Source organism: Podarcis melisellensis (genome assembly GCF_964234715.1).
Source record: "Podarcis melisellensis genome assembly, chromosome: 18".
NCBI lineage: Eukaryota > Metazoa > Chordata > Lepidosauria > Squamata > Lacertidae > Podarcis > Podarcis melisellensis.
In genome coordinates, this window is record NC_138536.1 from 7,326,502 (window position 1) to 7,340,546 (window position 14,045).

Here is a 14,045-nt window from a genome sequence, read left to right on the forward strand (position 1 = left end):
ACAAATAACCCAGAGATGCATTTTAAACCAAAGCACACGTTCTACTCATGTAAAAACACACTGATTCCCGGACCGTCCGCGGGCCGGATTGAGAAGGCGATTGGGCCAGATCCGGCCCCCGGGCCTTAATTTGCCTACCCATGATTCTAAGCCTTTGCGTGGCGATACCCGCCCCCCCACAGATGGAATAATAAAGACATCGGACACCAGAATTTAGGTTAATGGGCAAAAAATGGCCACAGCTTTATTGATTACAGGTAAGAGTGGTATTGGCTATAGGCATTGGCCCTAACAGACTAACCGGTATAACCGGGAAGGGTTAAGCACCAACAGGGGGAGCCCCTGAGATGCACACCCCTGGGCGCTCCCCGAGGGGTTACCGCTCGGGGGTGCGCTTTAGGCCCTAGCCTCCGTAGATTTCGGACGAGGCGACGCCCCCCGGAGTCCTTTAATGAACTACCCTTCAAGAATTGGGGGAGGTGATGGCGATCCTCCCCCCCCCGACCTCCTTTGCATGACAATACCCTAGCCAATGCCTAACCGCCAATCCGGGAGTTGTGACGATTTGCTACGAGGTAGGCGAAAAAACCAAGTGGCTTCAAAATTCAGCCAATTAGCCAAATGGAAAAACTCCTCCCAGGCCCCTTGCGGCGACCAGCCGGAGCCCATAGCAAACACCAAATGCACACCTAAAGGGTGGGTGGGTGGGAAACCGTGGCTGCTGCAGAGGGGGGAAAGGGGCGAGCCCGGGCTGACCTGACCTTAAGAGCCCTCAGGTGGGCCCGCCCCCAGGGCCAGCCAATTGGCGGTGGGGGCGGACCCACCTGAGGGCTTTTAAATCCTTGCCATAAATACGAGGTGCTTGTGTTATTTCAACGGTGCAGCAGGATTGATGCCAGCATAGAGACTGCAGCAGCCGTGTTCCCCAAATAAGTAAACCTGCAACTGCCAGGCCACCAGCCATCTAGGGATGGAATTAGAAACCACACAACAGGCACATCTCGGAACAACGTCTGAACAGCACTCCTTCGAAAGCTTTGTGGCACAGCCTTCCAAGCAAACGATAGGTACAAAAATTTACCTGTTCGGAAGAAGTGTGCATCGATTAGGCGAGGCGGCGTACAAAGATGTATCTGGAGAAATTGGCAATAAAAAGTGGTCAGATTCCCATGAGGACTTTTGTTTGTTTGTTTGTTTTCCCCTTCAGTTAAAATGGCAGCAGAAATGTGGAGGACTGGTTTTATGATTGCAAAAATTAGAAGTCTAAGACAGGGCTCAGCAAACTTTTCCAGCAGGGGGCTGGGTCCACTATCCCTCAGACCTTATAGAATCATAGAATCATAGAGTTGGAAGAGACCCCAAGGGCCATCGAGTCCAACCCCCTGCCAAGCAGGAAACACCATCAGAGCACTCCTGACATATGGCTGTCAAGCCTCTGCTTAAAGACCTCCAAAGAAGGAGACTCCACCACACTCCTTGGCAGCAAATTCCACTGTCCAACAGCTCTTACTGTCAGGAAGTTCTTCCTAATGTTTAGGTGGAATCTTCTTTCTTGGAGTTTGGATCCATTGCTCCGTGTCCGCTTCTCTGGAGCAGCAGAAAACAACCGTTCTCCCTCCTCTATGTGACATCCTTTTATATATTTGAACATGGCTATCATATCACCCCTTAACCTCCTCTTCTCCAGGCTAAACATGCCCAGCTCCCTTAGCTGTTCCTCATAAGGCATCGTTTCCAGGCCTTTGACCATTTTGGTTGCCCTCCTCTGGACACGTTCCAGTTTGTCAGTGTCCTTCTTGAACTGTGGTGCCCAGAACTGGACACAGTACTCCAGGTGAGGTCTGACCAGAGCAGAATACAGTGGCACTATTACTTCCCCTGATCTAGATGCTATACTCCTATGGATGCAGCCCAGAATTGCATTGGCTTTTTTAGCTGCCGCGTCACACTGTTGGCTCATGTCAAGTTTGTGGTCAACCAAGACTCCTAGATCCTTTTCACATGTACTGCTCTCAAGCCAGGTGTCACCCATCCTGTATTTGTGCCTCTCATTTTTTTTGCCCAAGTGCAATACTTTACATTTCTCCCTGTTAAAATTCATCTTGTTTGTTTTGGCCCAGTTCTCTAATCTGTCAAGGTCGTTTTGAAGTGTGATCCTGTCCTCTGGGGTGTTAGCCACCCCTCCCAGTTTGGTGTCATCTGCAAATTTGATCAGGATGCCCTTGAGTCCATCATCCAAGTCGTTGATAAAGATGTTGAATAAGACCGGGCCCAAGACAGAACCCTGTGGCACCCCACTAGTCACTCTTCTCCAGGATGAAGAGGAACCATTGATGAGCACCCTTTGGGTTCGGTCAGTCAGCCAGTTACAAATCCACTGAGTGGTAGCATAGTCAAGACCGCATTTTACCAGCTTCTTTACAAGAATATCATGGGGCACCTTGTCAAATGCCTTGCTGAAATCAAGGTAGGCTACATCCACTGCGTTCCCTTCATCTACCAGGCTTGTAATTCTGTCAAAAAACGAGATCAGGTTAGTCTGACATGACTTATTTTTCAGAAATCCATGCTGACTATTGGTGATCACAGCATTCCTTTCTAGGTGCTCACAGACTGTTTGCTTAATGATCTGCTCCAGAATCTTCCCTGGTGTTGATGTCAGACTGACTGGGCGATAATTATTTGGGTCCTCTCTTTTCCCCTTTTTGAAAATAGGGACAACATTTGTGGGGGGCAAGACTATATTTTGAAGAAAAAAATATGAACAAATTCCTATGCCCCACAAATAACCCAGAGATGCATTTTAAACAAAAGCACACATTCTACTCATGTAAAAACACGCTGATTCCCGGACCATCCGTGGGCCAGATTTAGAAGTCAATTGGGCCAGATCTGGCCCCCGGGCCTTAGTTTGCCTACCCCTAGTCTAAGAGAACCAAAACTGACCGATTCATTCATTCCTAGTGCCAAGTGCCCTTGGCCCAGCAGAAGGAAGACCTCACATTTTCCCAGCTTCACCAGCTCATCCCTCGTTTATCCAGCTTCACAACACTCTTTCCTTTTTTACCTCTCCCCCTGGCAGAACACAAAAGTTAAGCTTGATGCAAAGGGGCGAGGGCACTGTCCATGGGGGCTTCTGTGCAAAGTGCATTGATGGTGCTGTAATAGTTAAAAACAACTAGAGCTGCAGCCTGCTTGGTCTGTAGCCAAACCCTCTGACATTCCCGTTAATCCCGCTAGAGCTTCGCCTTACTACCCCATGCAACTACGAAACTCACTTTTCACCTCCCCAGCCCTATCCCTGAACAGTGGCAGACTTTAGGCTTTCAAATTTCAGTCATTTAGTCATGTCCGACTCTTCGTGACCCCCTGGACCAGAGCACGCCAGGCCCTCCTGTCTTCCACTGCCTCCCGCAGTTTGGTCAAACTCATGCTGGTAGCTTCGAGAACACTGTCCCACCATCTTGTCCTCTGTCGTCCCCTTCTCCTTGTGCCCTCCATCTTTCCCAGCATCAGGGTCTTTTCCAGGGAGTCTTCTCTTCTCATGAGGTGGCCCAAGTCTTGGAGCCTCAGCTTCAGGATCTGTCCTTCCAGTGAGCACTCAGGGCTGATTTCCTTCAGAATGGACAGGTTTGATCTTCTTGCAGTCCATGGGACTCTCAAGAGTCTCCTCCAGCACCAGAATTCAAAAGCATCCATTCTTTGGCGATCAGCCTTCTTTATGGTCCAGCTCTCACTTTCATACATCACTACTGGGGAAAACCATAGCTTTTACTATACGGACCTTTCAGTAGAGACACCCAAAAAGTGAAAACCCAGCACGTTGTTGTGCTTTTTTTTCTTTTGCAAAATCTCAACCACAAAATTGGAAGTTTCTGAGCTACTTTTAAGTAGATTCGCCATGATCTAGACTGCCGTATTCCCACGCTGCCCAACCAGTCAAGTCTCAAAGGGGTTACTTGCCTGAAGGCAGAGTCCATATCCAGTCCAGTCCTTAGGTCAGAAGTATCTCAGTTCATGTAGTCAGACAATTGGGGGGTCCAAATGTTGTTTCCAGCAACTGAGTGAGGCAGGAAACCCTGCTTAGGAAATTTGGAGCCAGCTGGTTCACATCAGGTGCAAGAAGGCTGATTGGCAGCAGGTGGAGTCATTCTGCCTTCTGCCCCTTCAGGCTGCTGTTCAACAGGTGAAGCTGACTCCTGGCAGCCCTGGTTGTACATCATTGTTGAAGTGCCCTAGCAAACACTCACCTAAATCTGCCTCTGCTCTGAAGCAACATCTCTCTTCTGTTCCGCAGCTCCAATTTCCACCCCTCGTTTCGCCTTCGCTTCCTCCTTTTCTTGGGTGCAACCATAGCTGTCAACTTTCAGATTTGAAAATAAGGGATCAGCAGCCTCACCTGTCCCGGGGGCAGTCTACGGGATATCTAACAATCCGGGATAGAAGCGGGAAACGGTGCTGGAATAAGGGAATTTCCTACCAAAAAAAATGGAAAGATGACAGCTATGGGGTGCAACGCCCCCGTGCACACGGACCTCCACCCACACGTTGCAACTGCTAAGCACCCTCTCACCTTCTTCCCAGTTACGGCCAGGGACTGGCTGGGCGATGAGTGGTGGGAGGTACCAGTTAGCGGACCCCCAGGGAAAACCCCAGAGGAGGAGGAGGAGGAAGAAGGCTCAGAGCCCAAGGGGTTGGGGGTGGGACACCGAAGAGAGGTCAGAGAGGAAAGACAGAGAGATGGGATTGGATGCCGAAGGGGCAACAGGCTCGAGTGAGCAGGGAGATTCAGTGACAAGGAGCAGTTCGGAAGTGGAGGGGGGATAGGGAGGGGAAGAGGAATCCCAGGAGGTTGTCTCTCCTACTGCAAGAAGCTTCCTCTCTTCCCCTGCACCCCTCCATCTCCAAGGACGCACGGGCTGATATGTAGAGGCGAACGGAAAGCAGGGGGCCCCAACACAGTTGGAGGCTCCTTAGGAGACATCTGGCAGTGGAGTCGTCTTAATGGAGGTAGAAGGAGGAGACCGCAGGTTTCCTGGTGTCAGGATGCTGTCAGCGGCTCACAGCTGGTTGCTCGGGAATTATAAAGACAAGGAAAAGTTTATTACCGCCCTTTTTTATTTCAGTCTTTACAGAGAGAGGCTATAGAACCCAGCCTCTTGGATAATGGCGTTGTCCCGAGTGAATCTCCACACACACACCCGTCTCTCCCACTTCCAGCATCGACGGGTGCTGCTACATGCCCTCTGTCTTTGAGCTCTTTGCTCTCCTACTTTCAAGGCTCACCTGGTTCTGGGAGAGCTTTCTAATGCTTCCTAATGATCACGGCAGATGGTGAGAGCAGCCACGAAATTAAGAGATGCCTGCTTCTTGGGAGAAAAGCGGTGACAAACCTAGATAGCATCTCAAAAAGCAGAGACATCACCTTGCAACAAAGGTCAATATAGTTAAGGCTATGGTTTTCCCAGTAGCGATGTATGGAAGTGAGAGCTGGACCATAAAGAAGGCTGATCGCCAAAGAATGGATGCTTTTGAATTGTGGTGCTGGAGGAGACTCTTGAGAGTCCCATGGACTGCAAGAAGATCAAACCTCTCCATTCTGAAGGAAATCAGCCCTGAGTGCTCACTGGAAGGACAGATCCTGAAGCTGAGGCTCCAAGACTTTGGCCACTTCATGAGAAGAGAAGACTCCCTGGAAAAGACCCTGATGTTAGGAAAGATGGAGGGTGCAAGGAGAAGGGGACAAGATGGTGGGACAGTGTTCTCGAAGCGACCAGCATGAGTTTGACCAAACTGCGAGAGGCAGTGGAAGACAGGAGTGCCTGGCGTGCTCTGGTCCAGGGGGTCACGAAGAGTCGGACACGACTAAACGACTAAACAACAGTGACAACATGTCAGCTGGGTGTTGTTTTTCTGGCTCCTCCATTTCCCAGCTTTTCCCCTCCTCTGCCTCTGAGCTGCGACCTCCCTCAAACCCCCGTTGTAAATCTATCCTGTCTTCCTCTTCCTCCTCCCTGGAAGGGGCAAGATCGGGGCAGGCGGTCTCCACCATTCCTCCCCTGCCCAGCCCCTGAAACCTGGCAACTGCCCTATAGCGGAAAGGCCTGCTGGAAGTGTGCTGAGCTGTATGCTGTTTTCTTGAACAAAGAATCAACTGCACTGACAGGCTCTGCTTCTTGTGTGTCAACCTGCATCTGAGCCCAGCCTTGACAACTATGGAGCCATCATCTGCACCTGTTCTTGAACCCCATTCACATGCCAACTTGCTGTCTCCATTTTTGCAACAACTACAACAACAAACCAACCTTCGCGCCCCATTTTCTCCTTGACCCCTCCTTGCTCTCTCTTGAACCCAGATCACAACCCATTTCCATTCCTTATCCCCTCTCCTGTCGCACAGCTACGGTACTGTATCTTTAAGCTGAACAGACTCTTAAGAGCCAGGCTGTGGGTTAGCTTGCTCTGATAGAGGTCAGGTTCATTGATGGATGTTGTACATAAATGGGTGTTCGCTTGTTAATAAAAGGTCTCTTCGAAATTGCTACGCTCTATCTGAAACTTCATGTTGAAGACCAGACATGGTTGTTGTTGTTGTTTAGTCATTTAGTTGTGTCCGACTCTTTGTGACCCCCTGGACCAGAGCACGCCAGGCCCTCCTGTCTTCCACTGCCTCCCACAGTTTGGTCAAACTCATGCTGGCAGCTTCGAGAACACTGTCCCACCATCTCGTCCTCTGTCGTCCCCTTCTCCTTGCGCCCTCCATCTTTCCCAACATCAGGGTCTTTTCCAGGGAGTCTTCTCTTCTCATGAGGTGGCCAAAGACTTGGAGCCTCAGCTTCAGGATCTGTCCTTCCAGTGAGCACTCGGGGCTGATTTCCTTCAGAATGGAGAGGTTGGATCTTCTTGCAGTCCAGGGGACTCTCCAGAGTCTCCTCCAGCACCAGAATTGGTACCAGACATGGTACCAGGAGTGAAATACACTGTGGGAAAGTACCACAGGATAGGTGAGGGCTCCATGTCCTTTATCTCTTTTACGTAAGACAGCTGAGGAGTGGAAGAGGAAGACGTTTAAAACAGACAATTTTTGTCCTTTCGGTGTTTCATCCTCCTTGATGCATTCAAACGAGAGCAGAGGGTTGAGTAAACCAGAGCAAAGCCTTTGGCAATAAAGCGAGATGAGCGCCGCAACCCCAGAGTCGGCCACGACTGGACCTAATGGTCAGGGGTCCCTTTACCTTTTACAGCCCAAAGCCTCAGCCTGTCACCTGCTGTGTTATGTACTAAGCTTGGGTCCTAGAACAATAGGCAGGTAGGATCGTAGAATGCAACAACTGATTGGCTTGCAGGAGAAGACCAATCAGGCTCCAGGAGGAAGTTAATCAGCCTATCAGGCTGGTAGGATCGTAGAATACAACAAGTGATTGGGCTGCAGGAGAAAACCAATCAGGCTCCAGGAGGGAAGTAGAATCAGCCAATCAGACAGATCTCATTGTGTAAATACAGTGGTACCTCTGGCTGCGAACAGGATCCTGTTCGCAACAGGATAAGAACGCAACCGGCAGCGGCAGAAGTTGCGATTCGCCACTTCTGCGCATGCGCACGACGTCATTTTTTAGCTTCTGCGCATGCACGAGTGGCGTAACCCTTTCCGGTACTTCTGGGTCGCCGCGGGACGTAACCTGAAAGAACGTAACATGAAGCGGATGTAACATGAGGCATGACTGTAATGTATATAAAAGCCTGAGGGGTTTTTTTGGGGCGGGGGAATTCAATCACTGTTTTACAAGCTGCAATAAAGAGCATGAAATCACTGCAGGACTCCGAGTATATTTCATGCTGTTAATAGGCCAGCCTCCCTGTGCCCTGGCTCACACTCTTTTCATCAGCCAGGCGTGATTGTGTTTTGTTACTGTCTGGAATGGCAGCCCCACCACAACCCACAGATTTTGCAGGTGAAGGTCTCCCTGCTAGGAGGATTCCAACCAAGAATGGTAAACATTTTCCCTTGGCTGCTCTTCTTCCCTCAGCCCACAGATCCACCCTAAGCACATTCATCTGGGCTCCCTTCTGGTGGAGAACAGGGTACTTGAACTTCCCCAAACCTTCTCCTACACTCATCCGAGGGCCAAAACCGCCGTTATGGCAGCCGCAAATAGGACATCTGCCCATCCCAGTGTCCCGGGCTGCCTAGCCATGTACAACACACCCCAGAAGCCCATTTTTGTGGTGTGGTGAGCATGCCAGTGGCACACCTGTCTAGACCACCAATTGCTCACATAAGAACTGCATGTCGGACGGCAGGCATGGAATGTTTGCACATTTCCAGGGGCTGAAGTCACAGCTGCTTCTGCCCTAGAAACCTGGCCAGATGTGCATCTTTTAACTTGGGAAAGCCAAGCATTTGGTGGTTTGGAGTTGGGGGCAAGTAATTCGCTCTCATAATTAACTGCTAAAGGGACGTGGGTGGCACTGTGGTCTAAACCACAGAGCCTAGGGCTTGCTGATCAGAAGGTTGGTGGTTCGAATCCCCACGACGGGGGTGAGCTCCCGTTGCTCGGTCCCTGCTCCTGCCAACCTAACAGTTCGAAAGCACGTCAAAGTGCAAGTAGATAAATAGGTACCACTCCGGTGGGAAGGTAAACGACGTTTCCGTGCGCTGCTCTGGTTCGCTAGAAGTGGCTTAGTCATGCTGGCCAAGTGACCCAGAAGCTGTACACCGACTCCGTTGGCCAATAAAGCAAGATGAGCGCTGCAACCCCAGAGTCGGCCACAAATGGACCTAATTGTCAGGGATCCCTTTACCGAGGCTGCGTTTCAATATTTTAATGTTGTATTTTAATCTTGTTTTTAAGTTGTATTCATTCAACTTGTTTTTATTATTGCTTGTTAGCCGCCCTGAGCCTGACCTTGGCTGGGCAGGGCGGGGTATAAATAAAAATTATTATTATTATTATTATTATTATTATTATTATTATTATTATTTACCGTTACCTAGAGGAAAATAAGGGAAGCAGCTGAGAAAAAAGATTGGTAATGGAAAAGCAAAGGAAAGTCAAAGGATTCAGGATATGCTAAATGATGAGGTGGAAGATTTGTTTGAATTTAAACTTGCTATGTAAAAAATATATTAAAAAGAAAAAGGTCAGTTTCTTTTTCTAAGCCCAAAGGAGGCCTCGCATCCATCTCTCTGCCCTGAACGTGATCGACCTGCCGCGAGAGAACAGAGGGGACTTCAGAAGCTGCCAAGCTTCTAACACCAGCATGAGAGACAAACGGGGACAAGAGCTTGCAAAGGGGTGAAAACGCACATGGCGACTATAGGCGAGACTTGAGACAGTGGTGCAACAAGGTGTGCCTTGCGTCAGGCTTTTGCACAGCCGCCGCTCTGCCCAGGGGCCAGACTTCCCCCACTGTATTCACACCAAGGGCAGAGGAGCCATTGACGTACATTGCACAGTTCTGTTTTTCCCCCACAGGAGAGCGTAACTGTGATGGCCTGGGAATCCGATTCAGAGGCTGAACCGGAGGAATCCCAGCCTGCACAGGAGTCCCCGCCTCCAGGGCCGGCTGAACTGGGGCAGGGACTTGATTCTGCAGCGCCTGCACCTGTGCCGGATCCTCAGGAGCAGGCACCAGGTGAATCCACTCTGGCTCCAGAGGTGGTTGAGGACTCAGTGCCTACAGGTGAGTCTCCCCCTGGGCCCAGTAACCCTTCAGCCTCTCCTGAACTGCAGAGGCTCAGGGCAGAGAGGCGAAGGGAACTGGTTTCTCCCAGGAGGAGTGCTCGCCTTAAGGCCAGGGGAGGCGGGTCTCCTGGGGGCCGGGACCGCCCCTGGCCTCAGAGAAGATAAAGGCCAGTCAGCCCAGTCCCAGGTTGCAGGAGCAACGTCGTTGTTGAGTACCTGTTCATGCCCGGACCCAGACCTGACCCTCCAGTGTGCCTGTCCCCGGCCGACCTCCTGCTTCGGACCTCGCCCCGCTCCTTGTGAACTGTTTCCAGGCTAGTGACCCAGGATCGGACTTTGACTACGCCAGCGGTAACCTTCCCCCCGGGACCAGCATACTAACTGACAGCACAGAAACAAAGTTGACGCATATGTTGCACATTGCGTCCAGGTCAATGCCGGATTTATGTATAAGCTAAACAAGCTATAGCTTAGGGCTCCACTCTCTTGGGGGCACCAATTTTTTAAAAATAAAACTGGATGTACATTTCTAAAACAGGTAAAGGTAAAGGGACCTCTGACCATTAGGTCCAGTCGTGGCCGACTCTGGGGTTGCGGCGCTCATCTCGCTTTACTGACCGAGGGAGCCGGCGTACAGCATCCGGGTCATGTGGCCAGCAGGACTAAGCCGCTTCTGGCGAACCAGAGCAGCGCACGGAACCGCCGTTTACCTTCCCGCCGGAGCGGTACCTATTTATCTACTTGCACTGGTGTGCTTTTGAACTGCTAGGTTGGCAGGAGCAGGGACCGAGCAACGGGAGCTCACCCCGTCATGGGGTTTCGAACCGCCGACCTTCTGATCAGCAAGCCCTAGGCTCTGTGGTTTAACCCACAGCGCCACCCACATCCCACATTTCCAAAATATAAGATAAAAAAATAAATAAGGTAAAATAAAACCTACATCAACAGCGCTTTGTGTTGTGTAGGCTCCTATTTCTTATGTGCGAATGGCTTTAGATAACTATGAGGTCCATAAATTACCATATAGCATATATTCAACACAAAAAAATTTCTTGTTGACAAAGAGCAGCTGGACATATAAAGGGCCCCATTACCTTCAGTAGCTCAGGGTCTCATCAAACCTAAATCTGGCCCTGACCCAAGTGTTTCAAATTGCTGGCCCAAGCCTTCATCTGAAATTTTTGCAACCACAGCTTTTTGTTATGACCATTATATCCCTGGGAAGTTGGCATTTTCAGGGTTTTTTTGTTTCACTTTTCGTCATTAAAAAAATAATTATTATTTAAATTTTTCAGATTTTAAGAATTGACAGACCATTATCAAACAGCCAACACAGAGAATTCTGGAGAAAATCCTGAACTTCCCTCCTCCTTTTTGTGGGTCCTTATATATTAACCTTTTCCTCTCAAATCTTGTCTATTAATCCAAATCTATTAAATCTCCAGTACACCTAAAATTTAACATTAAGCTACTAGTGATATTCCAATCCTACTAATAGTTTTTAATTGTTTGCAATGGTTTTTGAGGTCAATTATATATTTTCCCCATTCCTAGGGACGCAGGTGGCGCTGTGGGTTAAAGCCTCAGCGCCTAGGACTTGCCGATCGAAAGGTCGGCGGTTCGAATCCCTGCGGCGGGGTGCGCTCCCGCTGCTCGGTCCCAGCGCCTGCCAACCTAGCAGTTCGAAAGCACCTCCGGGTGCAAGTAGATAAATAGGGACCGCTTACCAGCGGGAAGGTAAACGGCGTTTCCGTGTGCGGCTCTGGCTCGCCAGAGCAGCGATGTCACGCTGGCCACGTGACCCGGAAGTGTCTCCGGACAGCGCTGGCCCCCGGCCTCTTAAGTGAGATGGGCGCACAACCCCAGAGTCTGTCAAGACTGGCCCGTACGGGCAGGGGTACCTTTACCTTTACCTTTATATATTTTCCCCATTCCTTATTTTTTAAAAAAATTGGTCCTCCTGATTTCTGATTCTTCCGGTCGTTTTTGCCAATTCGGTTAGGATTAGAGATACTGGAGTAAAGTCTTCAGGAAGAATACATGCACTGACCAAAATATTGTACACAAATGCATTATGTTACAGGACACATTTAAAGGCTCTGAGAACATGCTGCCTTCTACCAGATCAGACCAACTCAGTACTGTCTGTGCACCATGGGTAGGCAAACTAAGGCTCGGGGGCTGGATCCGGCCCAATTGCCTTCTAAATCCGGCCCGCGGGCAGTCCGGGAATCAGCGTGTTTTTACATGAGTAGAATGTGCCCTTTAATTTAAAATGCATCTCTGGGTTATTTGTGGGGCGCAGGAATTTGTTCATTATTTTTTCCGGAATATAGTCCGGCCCCCCACAAGGTCTGAGGGATAGTGGTCCGGCCCCCTGCTGAAAAAGTTTGCTGACCCCTGCGATAGAGCATGGGTCGGCAAACTAAGGCCAGGGGGCTGGATCCGGTCCATCACCGTCTAAATCTGGCCCGCGGACGATCCGGGAATCAGCATGTTTTTACATGAGTAGAATGTGTCCTTTTATTTAAAATGCATCTCTGGGTTATTTGTGGGGCATAGGAGTTTGTTCATTTTTTTCTTCAAAATATAGTCCGGCCTCCCACAAGGTCTGAGGGACAGTGGACCGGCCCCTTGCTGAAAAAGTTTGTTGACCCCTTTTATTGGACATTGTGGGGAGTGACATAAATAGAAAGGAATGTAAGCTCTTTTTATATGCAATAACAGCAGCAAGAATATTACTGGCCCAAAAATGGAAGCAAAAAGAGTTACCGACGATTGAAGAATGGAGGATGAAGTTAATGGACTATGCAGAATTAGATAAACTAACAGGAAGGATTCGAAACCGGCGGGACCAGAAATGCACGGAAGACTGGAGTAAATTTACGGACTATTTGAAAAGTATTTGTGAAGATCAGACGACGTTTGTAGGTTTGCAAGAAGTTTCAGAGGAGTATTATTGGAAGTATTGCAAAAATGGAGAAGGGGGAGGAGGATTTGTTAAGAGATGTAAAGGCAATATAAAGTTAAAGGTAAAGGTAAAGGTACCCCTGCCCGTACGGGCCAGTCTTGACAGACTCTGGGGTTGTGCGCCCATCTCACTCAAGAGGCCAGGGGCCAGCGCTATCCGGAGACACTTCCGGGTCACGTGGCCAGTGTGACAAAGCTGCATCTGGCGAGCCAGAGCCGCACACGGAAACGCCGTTTACCTTCCCGCTGGTAAGCGGTCCCTATTTATCTACTTGCACCCGGAGGTGCTTTCGAACTGCTAGGTTGGCAGGCGCTGGGACCGAGCAGCGGGAGCGCACCCCGCCGCAGGGATTCGAACCGCCGACCTTTCGATCGGCAAGTCCTAGGCGCTGAGGCTTTAACCCACAGCGCCACCTGTGTCCCTCAATATAAAGTTAAGAAATGCATAAGAAGTGGTTAAAACGGTGGATCATCAGAGGTGCTGATGGAAGTCTAAAAAGATTGTATAAGTGATAGGTTTTGTGGTACATTTTATAATTTATATGTTAAAATTAATAAAAATTATTATAAAAAAGAAAGAAAAGGTTGCTGACCCCTGGTCTACACGGACTGGCAGCAGCTCCCCAGGCTTTTAGGTAGGGAACTGGAGGTGAGGAAGACAGGATTGACCATGGAGGCTTCTCCCCGTTCAGTTGATGCTCAAATGCAGCTACTGTCCCACTGAGAGGACTCAGCATCCACAGTGGATATCTAGCATCCTCTAGTGGAACATCCCTTCAAAAACATTCCTGTTTCCCTGGAGAGTCCACAACAGCCTGTTTGCAACCTGATTGTGGAGGCACTCTGTTATAAAGGGGGGGGGCTGCTCCTTTTCCCTTATGAGGTACCTAAGAGCCCATATATGACACAACCCTGATGGCAGAGAGGAGGAATTAAAGAACCTCTTAATGAAGGTGAAAGAGGAGAGCGCAAAATATGGTCTGAAGCTCAACATCAAAAAAGCAAAGATCATGGCCACTGGGCCCATCACCTCCTGGCAAATAGAAGGGGGAGAAATGGAGGCAGTGAGAGATTTTACTTTCTTGGGCTCCATGATCACTGCAGATGGTGACAGCAGCCACAAAATTAAAAGACGCCTGCTTTGTTTCCCTTCCCGCCGGAGCGGCACCTATTTATCTACTTGCACTTTGACGTGCTTTCCAACTGCTAGGTTGGCAGGAGCAGGGACCGAGCAACGGGAGCTCACCCTGTCGCAGGGATTCGAACTGCCGACCTTCTGATCGGCAAGTCCTAGGCTCTGTGGTTTAACCCACAGCGTCCCATGTGTCCCATTTGGTACATTTATGAACATCTATGATAAATATCTCCTGCCAACCTAGCAGTTCGAAA

At 49.6% G+C, this 14,045-nt stretch overlaps 1 protein-coding gene and 1 long non-coding RNA gene across 2 annotated transcripts in view; both read left to right on the top strand.

Moving 5' to 3' along the window:
* Window positions 1-14,045, top strand: part of LOC309361041 — a 559,475-nt gene that overhangs the window by 499,576 nt on the left and 45,854 nt on the right. The gene's annotated exons all lie outside the window — the stretch shown is intronic.
* The window catches only part of TNFAIP8L1 (TNF alpha induced protein 8 like 1), a 228,906-nt gene that overhangs the window by 94,769 nt on the left and 120,092 nt on the right, over window positions 1-14,045 (top strand). The window lies entirely within an intron of this gene.